Consider the following 19,737-nt stretch of genomic DNA (forward strand, 5'->3'; position numbering starts at 1 on the left):
ACTTTGGATTGTAAAAGGGCTCTGGCCTTTTACTTGGAACAGATGGCACCTCACTGTCTGTCCACTCAACTTTTTGTCTCCTTCGACAAAAACAGATTGGGGGTTGCTCAATTTTAAATACTGACCTGACCTGACCACCAGCAATTATTTGTCCCCTTATGGTGCGGTTTCCACCGCTTCCCCTCTATCTGCTTTGCCCTGCGCTTACCTCCAGTGGTGGAAACGCCGCTCTTGCGGCTCTGCCGGTCTCTCGGGGCGTCCGCCATTACCGGCCCATCTCCCTGCCGCCACGCGCGCGCGTGAGGACGCGCACAGCCGCCGGAAGTCTGGCCCCGCCTGGACTAACGACGCCACGCCCCAAGCCTGATTTAACCAGCGTTCGGATACCGTCTCATTGCCTTGCAACGAGGTTCACTACTAGTTAGTAGTTCTGAGTTGCGCTATGATTGTTCCACGTTCCTGACTTGACTTCTGCTTGTTCCTGACTCCGCTTCTGCCTGCCGCCTGCCTTTGACTTCAGCCTGTTCCTTCTGCTCGCTGCCAGCCTCCGACCTCAGCCTGTGTCTGACTCCGCTTCTGCCTGCCGCCAGCCCTTGACCTGGATCCGTCTCCGTTCCTGCTCACAGCTTGTTCCAGTTCTCAGCACGCTACAGACTCCATTCCGGCTCACCGTCTGTTCCAGTTCACAGCACGTTACAGACTCCGTTCCTGCTCACAGCTTGCTCCAGTTCTCTGCACGCTACAGACTTCGTTCCTGCTCACAGCTTGCTCCAGTTCACAGCACGCTACAGACTCCGTTCCTGCTCACAGCTTGCTCCAGTTCTCTACACGCTACAGACTCCGTTCCTGCCCACAGCTTGCTCCAGTTCACAGCACGCTACAGACTCCGTTCCTGCTTACAAGCTTGCTCCAGTTCACGGCTTGCTACTGACTTTGTTCCTGCTTACAGCCTGCTCCAGTATACGTCCGACCCAGCCAGCCTACAGACTATAGTGTTCCTGTTGGACTATCTTATCATACTCTTTGCCCAGGCCTTCTCCACCTATAGAGACTCAGACTGTCCTCCTAAGTCCCAAGGTTCCAGGACTCTACGGGCTCCTCCTGGGGGGTTTCTGGTTCCCGGGTGAATACCTCGGCCTGTGGCTCCGCCTCCCGACCTACCCTATCCTTGGGGTAGTTCGGCCTAAGGGTCCACTTCCAGACTGCAGCTTCACAGACTGCAACACCTTACTCCTATTTTCTGTTCCTCTGACTTAATAACACCACAATATTTTCTGCTTTTTTGTTAACTTTACGGACCCCTCAAGAATTAATGCCTACTCCAGGGCAGGCATTAATTCTTGAGAGTAAACATGTCTGCGTCAGGGGCTGGCCAGGCTTTTGATCCAGGTATTTTCTTACATTCTAAATACATTTTCTTACATTCACCAATACATATCAGTAAAAGACTTCATGACTAATGGAGACATTAATAGCAATAGTACATAAAGCAACCTGAGGAATCGGCTTGGTGCAGTTTCATTTTTGGGGTAAATGTATAGTCCCATTAAAGAGTAGGGTCACCACTTAATTTTAGCCTGCCCTTCAGACCACCGCACACAGGTATTGGCATGAGTGGAGGAAACCTCTAGAGGAAACTGCTGGCATGATTGAGTTGTCGTGGGCTCTGAATTCCAGTTAAATTCCATTAGCAGAGTAGGGCCAGTAGTAGGCAGTGGACCTCTGACCATATTGCTGTTGTGGACACGCCTTGTGGCTACGGATTCTGTGGTGAATGCATGCAGGAAAGCCCTGGGGATGGGCGTAGAGGCGTGATCGCTTGTTCCTGTGAGAATGTGAGCCCCTGGTCCACGAGATAACTCAGAGAGGAGCCCCAAGATACCCCGAGGATAGGTAAGCAAGTGCGAGCTTGGACACAGTACAAACTCATAAAGAAAAGGATCCAGAACAGGGGGCTCCTGGTCCGGAGAAACACTGAGTCAGAGTTCATAGAAGAACGAGGATTCCTGGAACTTGGACTAGATGAGGACTCCTGGACATGGATGAAGAAGAGGTATACTCTTGAAGACGAGATGTTGAAGAGACGAGACTCCTGGAGACAAAGACAATGAAGAGACTAGACTCTTGGAAACGATGAAGAGGAACACTCTTGTGTACAAAGACAGACAAGACGAGACTTGCAGATGATGAAGAGAAACATTCTTGGATACGAAGAAAAGACGAGGCTCTTGGAGTAGAGAAGAGACGAGGCCCTTGATGTTGGAGAGTGCTATCCCTCAAGGCGCCCTACATAGCCAGAGGACTGGTCACAGACCACCTTGTTCCGCTGCGTGCCCTACACAACCCGGAGGTTGGTCGCGGACCACGCTAGGAACAGGAGGAGCACCACACGGAGAGGAGTCGGGCAGCACGCAATGAAGATCCAACCAGAGGGACCCCAATCTATCAAGCGCAGACTGATTGGAGAGTCCGGGGAACGCCAAGATCTGCTGACGTGTTCTCCAGAAAAGAGAAGTGTAGCGAAGAAAGAGGTACGCAAGAGGGCTATACCTCAGACAAAACCATCTGGACATAAGGAAACCTGGACTCTCTATCGAGGGAATGTACCTCTAGGCGTCAGGCACTCTAGACGTCTGTAACGACGGAATGACTTCTGGACGCTAGGAGCTCTGACATCTGAAGAGATGGACGACAGCAGGAATGGGCTTCTGCATGAGGAAGGATATGGAAGTCTTTAGAGAAGGATGGACATCAGGATGGAGGATCTCGGGACACCAGGACATCTGGGACTCAGAACAGGTGGGCTTCTGGACATCAGGACATCAAGACATCAGAACATCAAGGACATCTAGGAACAGATGAGGGATCCCGAGGCTTGTGGAAGGAAAGCCAGGGGCTGGAACATACCACGAGGAAGGTTGACGACAGGGAAGGCCTGGAACGTTCAACGAAGACATCACAAAGAGAGAAGACTTGGAACACAAATCCTTCTGGACAGGAGCATGAAGATGAACCACATTGGAACAGTGGAACTCCGAGGATGGAAGATGGAACTCTGAAGAGGATGAAGTATGGAGAGTGAACCCATCCAAAGGCACTGAAGGAATGAAGCAGTGCCTTTTTATAGGGCAGGAGCAGGAAGAGCCCTGAAGACGTCATCTGGGAGGGCTGAAGAGGAACTTCCTGTGCTGTGCCTTTAAAAGCCTGAAGAAGCCGCGCAGCCAGCCCCTAGAGGGAGCCCTGGAGCACAGGGGGTGGAACCAAGGCCTGCAGCGACGCTGGAACGCAGGAGAAGGTAGGTGAAGACCTGAGGATGTTGGATAGCGGCTCCTGCCACTGAAGAGAAGGCTCGGCGGCAGCACTCTGGCTGCGGTGAAGGGGAATCCCCATGAGGGGATTCCCTGACAGAGAGGAGGCTCCAGCGGCGTCCTAGGCTGCGAAGAAGGGGAATTCCCAGCAGGGGGAGGTTCCTCAATGAAGCATCGACGGCGCAGCTCCAGCCGCACAGGAGGGAGGAGAGACAGCTGGCGGCTCACCCAGCCGCAAAGAGGAAGGCAGCATGGCTCGGCAGCAGTCCGGGCCGCGGAAAGAAGGTGAGGCCCTGTCCGCGGAGCAGCCGCAGGCAGGGGCTTAACAATTGCATGCATACTCAGAAATTGGACAGATTGAAGGAGTTAGCCCAGGCCTGGGTTAGATTCAGGAATGTGTTGCTGAGGAGAGATGAGGTCAGGAGGATCAGCATATTTATGATGAAAACAAGGTAGAGGAATGCTATCATGGTTAACAGGGTAACTGCAAGCACTTTCTCCATTTTTCTGTTAAAGTAATAGGACAGGATTAATAAAGATGTATAACAATTCTACTCCCTCTTAGTATATCTTTTGACAGTTAATGACAATAGGACTGGTATGTCTTTCCACCCTTACTACTCAGATGTTTCCTCCAGGTCGCCAAGCAATGATTTCTGCCTTTGCTCGAGTGTCAGTGCTAGGCACTGTGACCCAAACCCCATTCTTGATTGCAACTCACCGGGATCAAATTGCTGTGGTGGTGGGATTTCAGAAATGTATTTATGTTATTTATTTGCAATCATTTCAATTCTGCAAACCTCCTAAAAAAATTTTGTTTGAAACAGTAGAATCTATATGGGTAGAAATCCCATGTGTGTTAGGTAGGAGTATAGTGATAGAAGTATACTACTGTCCACCTGGACAAAATGGTCAGAGAGATGATGAAATGCTAAGAGAAATCAGGGAAGCTAACCAATTTGACAGCATAATAATAATGGGAGATTTCAATTACATTTACCCAGTCAATATTGGGGTAACATCAGGACTTGCTAGAGACATAAAGTTCCTGGATATAATAAATGACTGCTTCTTTGAGCAATTGGTTCAGGAACCAACAATAGAGGGAGCTATTTTAAATTTAATTCTTAGTGGAACGCAGGATTTGGTGAGAGAGGTAACGGTGGTGGGGCCACTTGGCAATAGTGATCATAACGTGATCAAATTTAAACTAATAACTGGAAGGGGGACAATAAGTAAATCTACAGCTCTAAGACTAAATTTCAAAAGGGAACTTTGATAAAATGAGGAAAATAGAAAAAAACTGAAAGGTGCAGCTGCAAAGGTTAAAAGTGTTCAACAGGCATGGACATTGTTTAACAATACAATCCTAGACGCGCAGTCCAGATGTATTCCACGCATTAAGAAAAGTGGAAGGAAGGCGAAACAATTACCATCATGGTGAAAACGTGAGGTGAAAGAGTCTATTTTAGGCAAAAAAACATCCTTCAACAATTGGAGGAAGGATCTGTCTGAGGAAAATAGGATAAAACATAAGCATTGTCATGCTTATGCTTCATATGAAATGAAGTTGGCCGTAGAGGCAAAAACTCCTAATATAATCTTTTTAAAATATTTTCAAAGCAAGAAACCTGTGAGGGAGTCAATTGGACCGTTAGATGACCGATGGTTAAAGGGGCTCTTAGGGAATATAATGAGGTTGTTGAGGAGACACCAGTTCTGGAGATGGTTTTCAAGGGTGATGAGTCAGACGAACTGAACCAAATCACTGTGAACCTGGAAGATGTAGTAGGCCACATTGACAAACTAAAGAGTAGCAAATCACCTAGACCGGATGTTATGCATCCTAGGGTTCTGAAGAAACTCAAAAATGAAATTTCTGATCTATTAGTTAAAATTTGTAACCTATCATTAAAATCATCCATTGTACCTGAAGACTGGAGGGTGGCCAATGTAACCCCAATATTTAGAAAGGGCTCCAGGGGTGATCTGGGAAACTATAGACCAGTGAGCCTGACTTCAGTGCTGGGAAAAATAGTGGAAACTATTCTAAAGATCAAAATCGTAGAGCATATAGAAAGACATGGACTAATGGAACACAGTCAGCATTGATTTACCCAAGGGAAGTCTTGCCTAACAAATCTTCATTTTTTTGAAGGGGTTAATAAACATGTGGATAAAGGTTAGAGATGTGAATCGGAACCGGAATCGGTTTGGATTCCGGTTCCGATTCACATCGTGGGGTTTTTTTTCGTCCAGCCCGATCTCGGTTTTGTATATCGGCTGCGCTTGAGCCGATAAACAAAAAACCCACCCTGACCCTTTATAACTAATCCCTTAGCTTCCCCCACCCTCCCGACCCCTCCAAAAACATTTCACAGGTAACTGGTGGGCCAGTGGGGGTCCCGGGAGCGATCTCCCGCTCTTGGGCCGTCGGCTGCCACTAATAAAAATGGCGCTGATGGCCTTTGCCCTTACCATATGACAGGGTATCCGTGCCATTGGCCGTGCCATTGGCCGGAGGGAGCACTAGATGGCTGGTGCCATCTTTAAAAGAGAACCCCCACGAACAATATCGTGGGGTTTTCCTATCGTTTTGGGGGAGCCCCCGATCTCTGACGATTTTGAAAATATCATACGATATTTTCAATCGTCCGAAGCCCGATTCACATCCCTAATAAAGTTGAACCGGTAGATGTAGTGTATTTGGATTTTCAGAAGGCGTTTGACAAAGTCCTTCATGAGAGGCGTCTAAGAAAACTAAAAAGTCATGGGATAGGAGGCGATGTCCTTTCGTGGATTACAAACTGTTAAAAGACAGGAAACAGAGAGTAGAATTAAATGGTCAATTTTCTCAGTGGAAATGGGTAAACAGTGGAGTGCCTCAGGATCTGTACTTGGACCGGTGCTTTTCAATATATTTATAAATGATGTGGAAAGGAATACGACGAGTGAGATTATCAAATTTGCAGATGATAAAAAATTATTCAGAGTAGTTAATTCACAAGTGGATTGTGATACATTACAGGAGGACATTGGAAGACTGGGCATCCAAATGGCAGATGAAATTGAATGTGGACAAGTGCAAGGTGTTGCATATAGGGAAAAATAACCCTTGCTGTAGTTTCACGATGTTAGGTTCCATTTTAAGAGCTACCACCGAGGAAAAAGATCTATGCATCATAGTGGATAATACTTTTAAATCATCAGCTCAGTGTGCTGCAGCAGTCAAAAAAGCAAAAGGAATGTTAGGAATTATTAGGAAGGAAATGGTTAATAAAACAGAAAATGTCATAATGCCTCTGTATAGCTCCATGGTGAGACCGCATCTTGAACACTGTGTACAATTCTGGTTGCTGCATCTCAAAAAAGATATAGATGCAATGGAGAAGGGCAACCAAAATGATAAAGGGGATGGAACAGCTCCCCTATGAGGAAAGGCTGAAGAGGTTAGGGCTGTTCAGCTTGGAGAAGAGATGGCTGAGGGGGGGATATGATAGAAGGTCTTTAAGATCATGAGAGATCTTGAATGAGTAGATGTGAATCGGTTATTTACACTTTTGGATAATAGGAGGACTAGGGGGCATTCCATAAAGTTAGCAAGAAGTACATTTAAGGCTAATCGGAGAAAATTATTTTTCACTCAATGCAAAATTAAGCTCTGGAATTTGTTACCAGACGATGTGTTTAGTGTAGCTTGGTTCACTAACTGCTATTTATCAAGATGACTTAGGGAATAGCCACTGCTATTAATTGCATCAGTAGCATGGGATCTTCTTGGTGTTTGGGTACTTGCCGGGTTCTTGTGGCCTGGTTTGGCCTCTGTTGGAAACAGGATGCTGGGCTTGATGGACCCTTAGTCTGACCCAGCATGGCAATTTCTTATGTTCTTATGATTAGCATCTATAACCCATTCTATGACCTCTGCCTTTAGGACAGTTCAGCACATGGAACAATGCCATCATAAGTATTTTAACTCTCTTTTTTGTTTGTACTAGCTTCTACGTCTGAGGGGTAATGTATAATAGGTCTAGGTTGTGTAAGCCCACCCCCATGCTGCATGGACTTGTACAATGCGGTAATATAGCATGTGGGTGTATTTTCAAAATTTCTAGCACCTCTGTTTGTAAGGTTACAGGTTGCACCACCATCCTTTGAAAGGGAGTGGTGTTGCTTTCCACTGGCCTGTTATGTAGTTCTTCCAAGGTTATTGACCTACATCCACTTCTTTTTTTTTTGTGTTTAATCTGTTTTTATTTGCAAACCAAGATAACAGTACATAACGTACAAAAAGGCAAAAACCAAACCCCAGCCCTCATATATCATCAATTAGTAATAAACAGATAAGAGCAGACAGTAGTAGTCTATGGTATCCGCATCACTGAACTGCAGTCAAGGGATTACAATAAAGCCCTTATCACTATGTTAAAACATAAAGAGAGCTCGTGAAAGCATAACAAGTCTTAGCTAACAATTTAACAGTGTGAACCCACCCATCCCCCCTCCCCTTACTGGATTCCTGACCCCGATAATCACATCCACGAAACATATTATAAGTGAAACAATGCACTAGCATCTGATCGAGTGAAAGCTATGGAACATTCAGGGCTTTGCCCATCAGGCTGACTTATCTTCTGATAACCATCTTTGAAAAGGGTCCCATATGGCCTGAAACGATGATATGCGATTACTATGTACAGCAGTGAGTCTGCCTAGCTGATAGTAAGAATAGAGCCGATGTTGTACTGCAGCAAGTGTTGGTATCTGCATCTTTTTCCAATTTAATGCTAGCTCTGTCTGTGCCGCAATAAAGATTTGCAAAACAAACTTCTGTGCGTGAGTGTTATATTCAGTCATGGGTAGCCCCAATAATACATGCCAAGGTTGTACGTCACACGGTAATTGGAGCAGCCGCGAGATCCACTGGAGCACCCCGAGCCAGTATACCTGGATACGGGGGCATGTCCACCATATATGATAGTATAAACCACGCTCGCCGCAGCCTCTCCAACATAAGTCGGAGACGGCTGGGTAAAAGTTGTGGAGCCTAGCTGGTGTGTAGTGCCATCTATATAACATTTTATAGCAATTTTCTTGTAAACCAGCGGATATGGAGCACTTACTAGCCATAGTGTAGATAAGATCCCAATCACTATCTGCCAATGTCACCGGAAAATCTAACTCCCATAGGGCTCGGTATTTATGAACACCCAATGGTTTACCATTTATCAATGCATACATTTTTGAAATGATGCCCTTAATATTTGGAGCATGCTGACATAATGTCTCAAATAGTGTGACAGTGGATCTCACAGAATGGCTCCGCAGACCCTTATGTATAAAGGAGTGGACTCGAGCGTACACAAAGAAATTTATAGTGCCCCCATGGTATAGGTCACCCAATTGCTCTCTCGATAGCATCTTGCCCTGTTGGATGACATGCCCCAAGCAACTAACTCCATTGGCTAACCATCGCCTAATAGACACAGTACGCTCCGAGAGAGTCAGTACTGTATTAGTGAATAGGTGTGTCATCTGGGAGTAGCTTTCAGGACCTACTAGCACCGTTTTCCAACGATGCCAAACATTCATTGTGGTGCGTAGGGCATATGGAAAATAATCAAAATTGCTCCATGATGTGCTGGGCTGCCACGCCATAGCTGTAATAGGGAATGCGCCTAATAATCTTTGTTCCAATCTAACCCACTGGGGGATGTCACAAGTACTGTACAAAGCTTCCAGGGCATGCAATTGCGCTGCATAGTAATACCAAGATAAATTGGGCAAGTGCAGGCCGCCCCTGTTCTTAGGCAAGTAAAGAATAGCCCTAGCTACTCTGAGTGGTCTCTTGCGCCATATAAAATTACAAAGGATTTGTTGCCATTTTTTAAGTAATGCAGTGGGGATAGTAATGGGGATTGTAGTAAAGAAATACAAGAAACGAGGGAGGATATTCATCTTAATGATGGCCAGCCTACCCAACCAAGAGAAAGTATGATGCTCCCACCTGTGTATACTCTCCTGTATCTTGGTCACCAATGTCTATAGTTTAAATTGAACAGCTGACGTGTGTGGGGCCCAATCTTAATACCTAGATATTTAAGGAAGGAAGTGGCCCATAAAAAGGGAAACCGATGTTTAATATCCTGTACCTCAGCCGCTGGCAAAGTCAAATTGAGGATTTCCGACTTATCATAATTGACTCTCAGGCCTGACACTGCTGAGAAGTCACGCAGCTCCTCCACCACTCCCTCTAGGGATAACTTAGGTTCTGTAAGAGTCCGCATTATGTCATCAGCAAAAAGTGAAATTTTTGAATGTGTGGGACCCCCCATAACCCCTTTTATATGCCCAGCCTCTCGGACCTTAGTGGCAAAGGGTTCCAAGAACAGTGCAAATAGCAGAGGCAATAGCGGGCAACCTTGTCTCGTACCTCTCTGAATAGAAAAAGGGACCCCATATCCTCCATTAGCCTTCACTCTGGCCAGTGGATGTTCGTACAGTTTCTGAAGCCAAGTCAAGAAAGTAACCCCAAATCCCAGAGTCTCCAGAACCTTGAACAGATACTCCCAATGTACGAGATCAAATGCTTTTTCAGCATCTAGTACGAGGACCACTGCAGGTATTTGTTTCTGATGTACTATATCCACAATATATCAACAATCGTCCGGACATTATCCGCAGCTAAGCAACCAGGTACAAATCCCACCTGATCAGTATGTATGAGCCCAGGTAGCACCTTATTGAGTCTACCTGCTAACACCCTTGTTAATATTTTTAAATCAATGTTAATCAATGAAATTGGGCGATAAGAGCTACATTTAGAGGGATCTCTGCCAGGTTTTGCCAATACGGTAATACCCGCTGTGTTAGATTCGTTAGTGAAAGAGTTGCCCTCAAGTAGTGAGTTAAAAGCTTTCGTTAGGGGTTCTGCCAGAAAGGAAGCAAATTTACGATAATAAGTACTGGTGAACCCATCAAGGCCAGGTGCCTTTCCAGCTTTGAGTCGCTTGATAGCGGCCATTACTTCGTCAGTGTCTATGGGCTTATCCAGACTTATCTGCTGTGGCTCATCAAGGGCCGGTAGGGTTACCGATTTCAAGTATTGTTCTATGGCCTCTGACTGTATATAGGGCCGAATAGAATTCGGTAAAGGAAGTTCGAATACCCTCCGATGAGGTGATAGTCTGCCCCTGTGGAGTTTGTATTTTAGACACCACTGTTTGCGCCTGTGCTGCTTTTAATAGTCTAGCCAAGTATTTCCCCACCTTATTTCCACCTTCAAAATACTGCTGCTTTAGTAGCATTAGACGGTGACTTATAGCAGTGCCCTCTAAGGAGCATAACTTATCTTTAATCCTTAATATTTGCTGATAGAGTACATCCGATTGAGTACGACTGTGAGCCTGGGTTAGTTCGGCCAATTCCCGCAACCAAGCTTGACGCTGGCTCTTTCTCTCCCTATTGCAGTGTGCTGCTTGGGCTATACAGGCACCCCTGGCCACCGTTTTAGAACATTCCCAAATGATTTGTGGGGACATGCCTTCTGTCTGATTTGCCTGGAAGTAGTCTCGTAGGACCATCTCTATTTGACTGATAAAGGCACTATCTTTGAATAAGCTGTCATTAAGACGCCAGGGACGAAACCCTTTATCGATATCACTAAAGCTGCAAGACAACCAAATAGGAGCATGGTCAGACCATGTAATATTATCAATATCTGTTTTAGAGACCAGGTTTTGAATTGACTTGAAAAGAAAGAAGCAATCTATCCTCATGTATGTACCATGGGGATGAGAGTAGAAAGTATAAGGGGCGGATTTTCAGAGCCCTGCTCGCGTAAATCCGCCCAAAACCGGGCGGATTTACGCGAGCAGGGCCCTGCGCGCCGGGAAGCCTATTTTACATAGGCCTCCCGGTGCGCGCAGAGCCCCGGGACTCGCGTACGTCCCGGGGTTCTCGGAGGGGGGCGTGTCGGGGGGCGGGGCCGGAGCGCGCGGCGTTGCGGGGGCGTGTCGGCAGCGTTTTGGGGGCGGGTACGGGGCGTGGCTACGGCCCGGGGGCGTGGCCGCGCCCTCCGTACCCGCCCCCAGGTCGCGGCCCGGCGCGCAGCAGGCCCGCTGGCGCGCGGGGATTTACGTCTCCCTCCGGGAGGCGTAAATCCCCCGACAAAGGTAAGGGGGGGGTGTAGACAGGGCCGGGTGGGTGGGTTAGGTAGGGGAAGGGAGGGTAAGGTGAGGGGAGGGCAAAGGAAAGTTCCCTCCGAGGCCGCTCCGATTTCGGAGCGGCCTTGGAGGGAACGGGGGGAGGCAGCGCGGCTCGGCGCGCGCAGGCTATACAAAATCGATAGCCTTGCGCGCGCCGATCCAGGATTTTAGTGGATACGCGCGGCTCCGCGCGTATCTACTAAAATCCAGCGTACTTTTGCTTGAGTCTGATGCGCAAGCAAAAGTAGGCTGATCGCGCTTCTTTTAAAATCTACCCCTAAGAGCGTGATGAGAGATATCTTTCCCTCCAGATATCCACCAAGCTCCAGTCCTCTAGGAACAAGTGCCACCTCCTACGGGTTTGGGGGTCAGAGACCCTTCCTGAGCTAGAATCCCATGAGGGATGTTGCACAAAGTTGAAGTCCCCCCCTATGATAAGGTCTCCCTCCATATGGTGTCTTAAAAGATCATTGAGATCTGTTATGAACTGGGATTTATGGGAGTTGGGAAAATACACATTTAACAGAGTAACTATCTGTTTGCCCACCCGCACTTTAACCAGAATGTATCAGCCTTGGATATCATATACATGATTTAATTCCTCATGTACAAAGGGTGATGCAAAAATTATTCCCACCCCCGAGTATTTTGTAGTTTTTGTGCTGGCTGCCCAGTGGGTTACCGGGTACTGAGGGAAATTCAGAAGTCTTTGATGATGTCTCCGCACATGCGTCTCCTGAATACATACCACCCCAGCCTGTTGCCTCTGCATTTCCCTCTGTAAAAGAGAACTTTTCCGGGGTGTGTTAAGCCCTTTCACATTAAGGGATACAATTTTAGTCGCCATTTATCCTATTTAGGAAGAGAGCTCAACCCTTCCCCATTTCTGCGAACCCCCACTTTTTCAAACCCGGAATACCTAGGGTCCAGAACGAGACCCACACCTTTACCTTTTAGGCCCCCAGCATAGCAACCACCCTCCTACACATAAAAATGCATGTTCCACTGCGAACCGTCAGGAACTCCAGTATTACCCCAGCAAAAACGATTGGTATCCCTGTAACATTTTATGGGATACTCTTCCTCTGGGGGTCTGCTTCGACTCTTACGATGTATGCCTCCCCCTCTGAGACTTGCCCATCCCATTATGATAAACCATTTGCAATATATACCAAAAGACCCATCTAAAATAACTGAGAAGGTCAACTCGGTGAAAGTGTCCTCCAAGTCTCATGCATCCAGAAAGATTGGTAAGCTGAAAGTATGCACTTGTCACCATCCAAGTAAAACTGATATAACTGTTAGCACAGAGATCCACCTCATTATTAGGAAAGGATCAAGTATGACCAATGAGTAGCATAATGTTACCCTTTATCCTGAGATGCCGAGCTGCGTGCGTCAATGTGGCGCCAGAGACGCTTTCCTCCTTTGTCCGCTCTCTGCCATCGGGGTGCGCTGTCCATCTTATGTTGGATCCGAGGCCCGCTGGGTTGCTGAAACAAAATTGGTAACTGAGCCTTGGTAAAGGCCTCAGATGCATCCTCCATCGAGGTAATTTTGTATCTGACCCCTTGGACCTTACATCCACTTTTTTAAGGAACCCACATTGTGCTTCCTCAACTCTTGCTTAAGTAAGCTTATTCAGTCTCTCTGTTAGCCCCAATGCTTGCGGGTAAATTTGCATGACCTAGTGAATATGATTTCATTTAGCCCAGAGTCATACTAAATGACCAATGAAATGGGATCCATTGTCTGACTAAATAAGTCCTACTGTCGCTCCTTGTGACCTTGGGCAAGTCACTTTACCCTCTATTGCCTCAGGTACAAACTTATATTGTAAGCCCTCTAGGGATAGGGAAATACTATAGTACCTGAATGTAATCAGGTACTATAGTATTTTTTTGAATGTTTTGCCAGATTATTTCTACCTTGTTCATTGTTTTTATCCAGGTTATTTCTACCCTGTTCATTGTAAAACAAGACTGTGTCTCTGTTATTTTTTTTTGCTGGTTGTAATGTAAACCGAAGTGATAATTAATCTTGTTAATTGAACCTCGGTATATAAAAATTTATAAATAAATAAAAAAACAAATAAATAAATAATCCGCTTTGAAGTGCTGAAAAAGTGTGAAAAGCGGAATATAAAAATCTAAATAAATAAATAATCAAATAAATAAATAATCTCATCTGGCATGCCATAATGTGAGCTCATAATCTCCAAAACTTTTATGATATTCTTTTGGATAACCATACAAGTAATCTGAATAGGTGTCCTCTAGAGTTACTGCATATTTCAATGTAAAAACTTGTTTACGTCTTTTGCTCAATGTAAAACTTCGTTTTTTAATCCTGTTCTATGTAAACCGCTAAATGTAGCAATTGTTACTGTTCCATGTAAACCGGGGTGATATGTATATTATACAGGAACCTCCGGTATATAAATTATTTTAAATAAATAAATATTGGCTGCCCTGTGATAATGGCACAGGGCCTATGTAATCTTATCTGCCAGATTTGTGCTGCTTGCTTACCTCTCTTGATATGTCCTAATTCATTTATTGGAGGCCTAAGCTGTCTCTGTTTTATTTGTTGTCAGATCTTGCACTGAGAATTAATTATCTTACACTGATCTCAAGTTAATGGCACTCCTCGTTGTAATGACCATGGAGGTAGCTTCTGCTCATGTCTTGTCTGCTCATGGATACATTTAGTTAACACCTCAGGTATTTCTGCTAAATCTACAGAGGAACTTTGGGCAGCTATACCAAGTCCTTGCAGTATCATTGTGAGTGTGAGCATCTACATGATAAACAATGGTGGGAACTGTCTGTACTAATTTTCATATCTACTCCCATAACTCTTTTCCCCACTACTCCCTTGCTCCCAGGCTCTCCAGGCCGCTGTGCCTGGAGGCTCCAGCCCCAGAACATACGCGTGTCCCGAGGATTGCGTGCATCGCCGAGCCTATGCAAAATAGGCTCAGCGCGAGCAGGAGGCTTTTAAAAGGGTTACGCGCGTAACCCTTTTAAAATCCCACAGGCAAGATGTTACATGCAGGAGGCCATGAGGAGCTGTTGCACGGGAAAGAGAAAGTGTACCCTTGGACCTTGGCGATCCAGGAGAGGAGCTCCGAGGAAGCGCCGAGGCTGGTGAGACGAATCCATATCTGGGTAGAGACGGAAGCCCAGGCCCCCGCCGACCTGCATGAGGCCAACCTCGCTAGGTTGGTCTCTGAGTGGTCTTCTGACCACTCCAAGCCCTTTCGGACCTGCCGCTGGATAACAGCAAAGATGGCAGGCCGGAGAGGAGGTGAGGGTGGACGAAGACTGGAACATGAAGACGAGGAACTTGGAACGTGGAGACTCAGGATCAAAGTCAAGTACTAGGTTGAGGCTGCGATGGACTGCGCCCTACACAGCCCACCCACGGTACTGGTTGCGGACCACGCTGGATGCGGGGCAGACTCCAGATGAGAAGTGAAGCAAGTGCAAGGAACATGTCCCAGATACTGTAGAGACCTGCACCGGGGTGCGCCCTTCACAGCCTCCCATGGCTGGTCATGGACCACGCTGAAGCGCCGCAGGTTCCAGCAGCGTCTAAACACATGGACAGAGCAGACACAAGGAAATCCGAGGGCTGGAATGAGATTCAGGACAAGGGACCAAGACGGGACTTGGCTTCAAACAGGGCAATTTAAAAACACAGGACCAAGACGGGACTTGGCTTCAGGCAAGGATGACCCTCCGGAAGTTTGTGCTGCAGACAAGAAGATGGCCTGTGCCACGAGATGGCACGCCAGGAAAGGTGGCGACGAGGAACCAAGGGTTCAGAGAGTCACGGAACATCTGTAACAGTAATGAAGAGGCATCAGGCAGCTTTCATGGCAGGCAGGTAAAAGAGCTCTGAGCACACCTCAGAGTCCTCCTTTATTGTACATTCATACAAAGGCAGATGATGTGTCATCACATGATTGGTTCCTTTCCACATAGCAACAGACGTATCACCACACTCTTGGCTTGGTTCAGGGGGTGTATACGGATCATTTCATTGGCTGCTGAAATCTATACCTCCTGACTTTGTCCTGCCTCTGACTAAGGAACACCCAGCCCTACTTTCAGGCTATCAGGATTAATTATAAACTAGAGAAATACATGACAGTCAGGTATCCTTTCCCAGGCAGAGACTTAAGCACAAGTGATGCTTTTATTCAGGCAAAGCCAGGGAGAAGGGAAGTTAAGTGTTTAAACCCTGATGAAATGGCTTGCTGGCAAGCGCATATTTCCCACATCTCACCCTTTCTGTTTTTGTTTAGGCAGCTCAATAAAGCTTTAGACCCTTACTGAAATCTGTTATGTCTTGGTATGGGCTGGAGATAGGGGAAGGGGGATTATGGAGAGAAAAAGCTGAGTCGGCGTGGTGTGCCAGCTGCCGATGAGCTCCTGAATCTCCATATCACCCAGAGCTGGTGCAGCGTGGTGTGCCAACGCTGCAGGGCTCAGGATTCCCTATTAGGCATCTTACAAGACATCTTTGTATCCGGGCTGAGAGCAAGGTTTCAATATGGATATGAGGGTTGGGTATGCACTGAATACAGCATCACAGGCAGATAATTAAGACAATTATGGTCATTATAATAGAAATCACCCTTTTGAGACCAGAAATATCAGGGAGCCAGGACCATAGCCAGTCCCATGGAGAAGTTGGTATTCTGTCTGAAAGTGGTGCATCAGCAACCATGGTTTCTATCTGCTCTATGGTATGTGTGAGGTTTGCTTTATAGTCTGATATGTACACACAGCAATGAGATCCAATTAATGCACAAACACCACCCCTTAAGGCTAAAATGGTTTCTAAGGTATAGCTGTTCTGTAATGCTACTTCTCTAATCTGAGAGACTTCTGTTGTGAGTAGTTTTAATGCATGGACTGTCTGATTAAATAGGGCAGTCGTCCAGTTAGCTAGGACGTGTAAGTCTCTGTAATTCATAGCTGTCCCCATTGGGGGAAACAGGCTTCTAGCTATCTGAGTTTCTGCATACTTTTCTATGGGATTATTTATCGCCTCCCTTCTGTTAGGGAGCCTTGCTTTGGGTAAATTTTTGACTGCATAGTATGAGGGGAGGATGTAGCCTAAAGTGCATCTGTCTCTCCATCTTGGGGAAATGTACATATATGCTCTACGCCCACATAACATCCATATGTTTCCTAACAGATTAGTGGACATGTCATTGGTTATCATTTGGGCTATATAACTACAAAGGGTAAATCCCTCGTCCCCTCTATACTCTCTGCACCTGCTTGGGTCTCCCACTGCACATCCTGAAATCTGCCAATTGCATACATATGTGGTATAACTATGCAAGTGTTCAGTGATTAATACAAAAGTTCAGTTACAATATGGATATTTCCCACCTGAATCCCCTTCCCATCCCCTGTATCATAGTCCCAACAAAGAGCGGCAGTCTCTTGAATACGGCTCTCTGTAAAGGATAATGAGTCCATACTGTAAGGTTAAATGGTACAGCATGCATCAGTAGTTCTCCGCAGGCTTGGGTTGGCATGTGTGTGCAGATCTAACAGTCTGTTCGATTCAACAGGTGTGAAAAGTTCTGTGCATCGAGGATGTACATGTTGTTCTGTCAGAGTCCTTGTTCTGAAATCGCCATAGCTGGAGAAATAAGGCAAAGGAGGAGGATGCAGAACACAATTGTTAATGAGTTGGCATTCAGGCAAGAAAAGGCGGCTAATAAGTTCTCTGGAGTTTTCTCAAGGCCTTGCTGTTCTAAGAGTTGTGCAGATTGGTTGGATAGGGCCTTGATCTGTCCCCAGGTCATGTGGTGCTGCTTTTTGCACGGAGTCCGGTCTCTGTCCTTCTGAGGGCTGTGGAGGCTCAGGGAGAAGTTGGGGATCGGGTCCTGTAGACCTGGACACCTTTCCATCTTTCCACGGCTTGATATAACTGTGGAAGCAAGCAGAGAAACATATCCTCGTTCCCCATTTTAAGGGAACGGGACCGTACCAGACATTAAATATTCTATACAAAACTGATGGCTGTGGGTGACTAACCCTAGTCCCATAATGATTACTCATGGCTGTGGTCTTAAATTTGATATGTTTAGATGATTTAAAGTAAACAATACTTTGTTCTTGTTCAGCCAGTCCTTCTTAGGGGAAAATCCAGGGGCAATCCCTCCTTTTTGTTTTTGTATTGTCAAGAGCTCTTAAGGGTATGATTTGCTCTCTCCACAATGGCTTGCCCTGTGGTGTTGTAGGGGATGCCAAATAAGTATTTAATGTTCAATTATTGACAAAATTCATGCAAAGGAATGGCTGCAGTAAGCAGAGCCATTTTTCAGAACAGAGGGTAACCCCATTATCAAGAAAGTTTTTATGCAGTGATCAATTTTCATTCAGTAAAATAGCAATAAATGTAAATTAATCATTTAAAGGAAAAGTCATTTGTAGTAAGCTGAATCACAAACAAGTATTTCAGACATTACATTAAACATATGTTACACAAGACTGACACATATTCATATTCATTCATCCTGCAAATATTCATTTACACAAAACTGACACATATTCATCCATCCTGCAAATATTCATTCATAGTCTTCTTGGCATCAAGACAGACAACAGATAACACATAATTTGAGCTAAAAATCTTATCAAAAAGTTATCAAAAACAAAATTAGATCAAGGATCAAAAGTATAAAGTCAAAAGGTGTTAGAAAAATGTTAAAATAAACTGCAAAGTGTTCATCTTCACATCTCTCATGGCAGAAAGGCTGTCAATCTGGAAAATATTAAAAACTGGCATACAGCAAAAATTTATTAAGGTAAGGATTAAAGTGAAGTTTTTACTTTTTTAACCTTGGATAAATCAATTCTATTATTCAATTTAATAAAATCAATTTGGATTTGCAAGAAAAGGCTTGGGAGGGATTGCTTTAGATGTAGCAACCTCTGTCAGTAAAAATTTTAAGGTTCAGAATTCTGTATAAATTCAGTTCAGTATTAAAGAAGTTTGAAAGTATGTTTGAAAGTATTAAAAGATTAACAGAAAGAGAGTGAGACGAGGAAGGGCTAGTGCAGGAAAGCATTGAAAGTTGAGGGAAAAGATTTGGATCAGCAGGTCTGATCAATCTGTCTGAGTTATAACATATAGAAACTAGAGAGAGAAACTGCAGTACTAAGTCCAGTTTTTTTTCTTTTCAAAAGTTCTCCCTCCCCCCCCATGAGTGGCAAGCAAGAGTTAACAGAAAGACAGTAAAGGGGGGGAGGAGCAGTGTTTCTCAAAAGAAAAGAACTGCACCCAAGGAATTAATCCTTCAGTCAATAGGAACTGAAAGATAGCATTGTTTAGCAATTTAGATTGCATCATCCAGAGACAATGGCTGGCAAGTTCTTGCTGATTTCTTGCAGACAGATTCTATCTTTCTCCTGTAGGGAAAATTACAATAAGAATCTGTGTGCTGGCAATTCAAGCAATTGCTTATAAACTTAAATCTCAGAGAAATGGAGTCATTTTAAATGTGAGCCAAATTAATTTTGTAAAAGGGAAATTTTCACATGTAATTTATACAGTAATTGTTCAAAGGCAGTTTTAACATAAGGTTCTGCATTCACTTTGTGGGGGAAAATACTCTCAAAGTATGCAGATTTTTTGTAACTGAATTCAAAGACTAAGAGAAACCATTTTTTCCAATTCTGTACTGTCTGTGCAATTACTCTGTTTAATCTGGACTGCAATAGGTCATTGAAGTGTATAATTAAATCATTTTTTTCATAGTGCTTTTTTCTTTGCTTGTAACGCAGGAGTCTAATTAAATCATTTTTTTCATATTGATATTTTCTTTGCTTGTAACGCAGGAGTGCAGCTGCCTGGCCCAAGGTCTTATACGCTGATTTCTTTGAAGACCTGGGGGCATAGCCACTGCTCATGGCACTCCGGGCGGCACTCAACTCTATTGCTGCCACACCCAGCTCTTTAATCCCTTTTGTAATAGGAGAGGCTTGAATCCCTTTCAATAATTCCTCCCTTGTGAGATTTCCATGTTCTAGGTGAAATCCCATGCTGACCGCGGCACATAAATTGTTACCAGGAGCAGTGGTTTGAGATGGTAATTTACCTGGACAAATTGGTGATGCAGAATTAATGACTGTCTCAGGCAATGGCAAATGGGGGTACAGGGAGTGGTTGGTGGGGGAAGGGGGTTGCAG

The 19,737-nt window shown here is 45.2% G+C and overlaps 1 protein-coding gene across 6 annotated transcripts in view; it reads left to right on the forward strand.

Moving 5' to 3' along the window:
* Nucleotides 1–19,737, forward strand: part of LOC115075846 (carcinoembryonic antigen-related cell adhesion molecule 3-like) — a 570,763-nt gene that overhangs the window by 350,484 nt on the left and 200,542 nt on the right. The gene's annotated exons all lie outside the window — the stretch shown is intronic.

This window comes from Rhinatrema bivittatum, chromosome 14, assembly GCF_901001135.1.
Source record: "Rhinatrema bivittatum chromosome 14, aRhiBiv1.1, whole genome shotgun sequence".
NCBI classification, from domain to species: Eukaryota; Metazoa; Chordata; class Amphibia; order Gymnophiona; family Rhinatrematidae; genus Rhinatrema; species Rhinatrema bivittatum.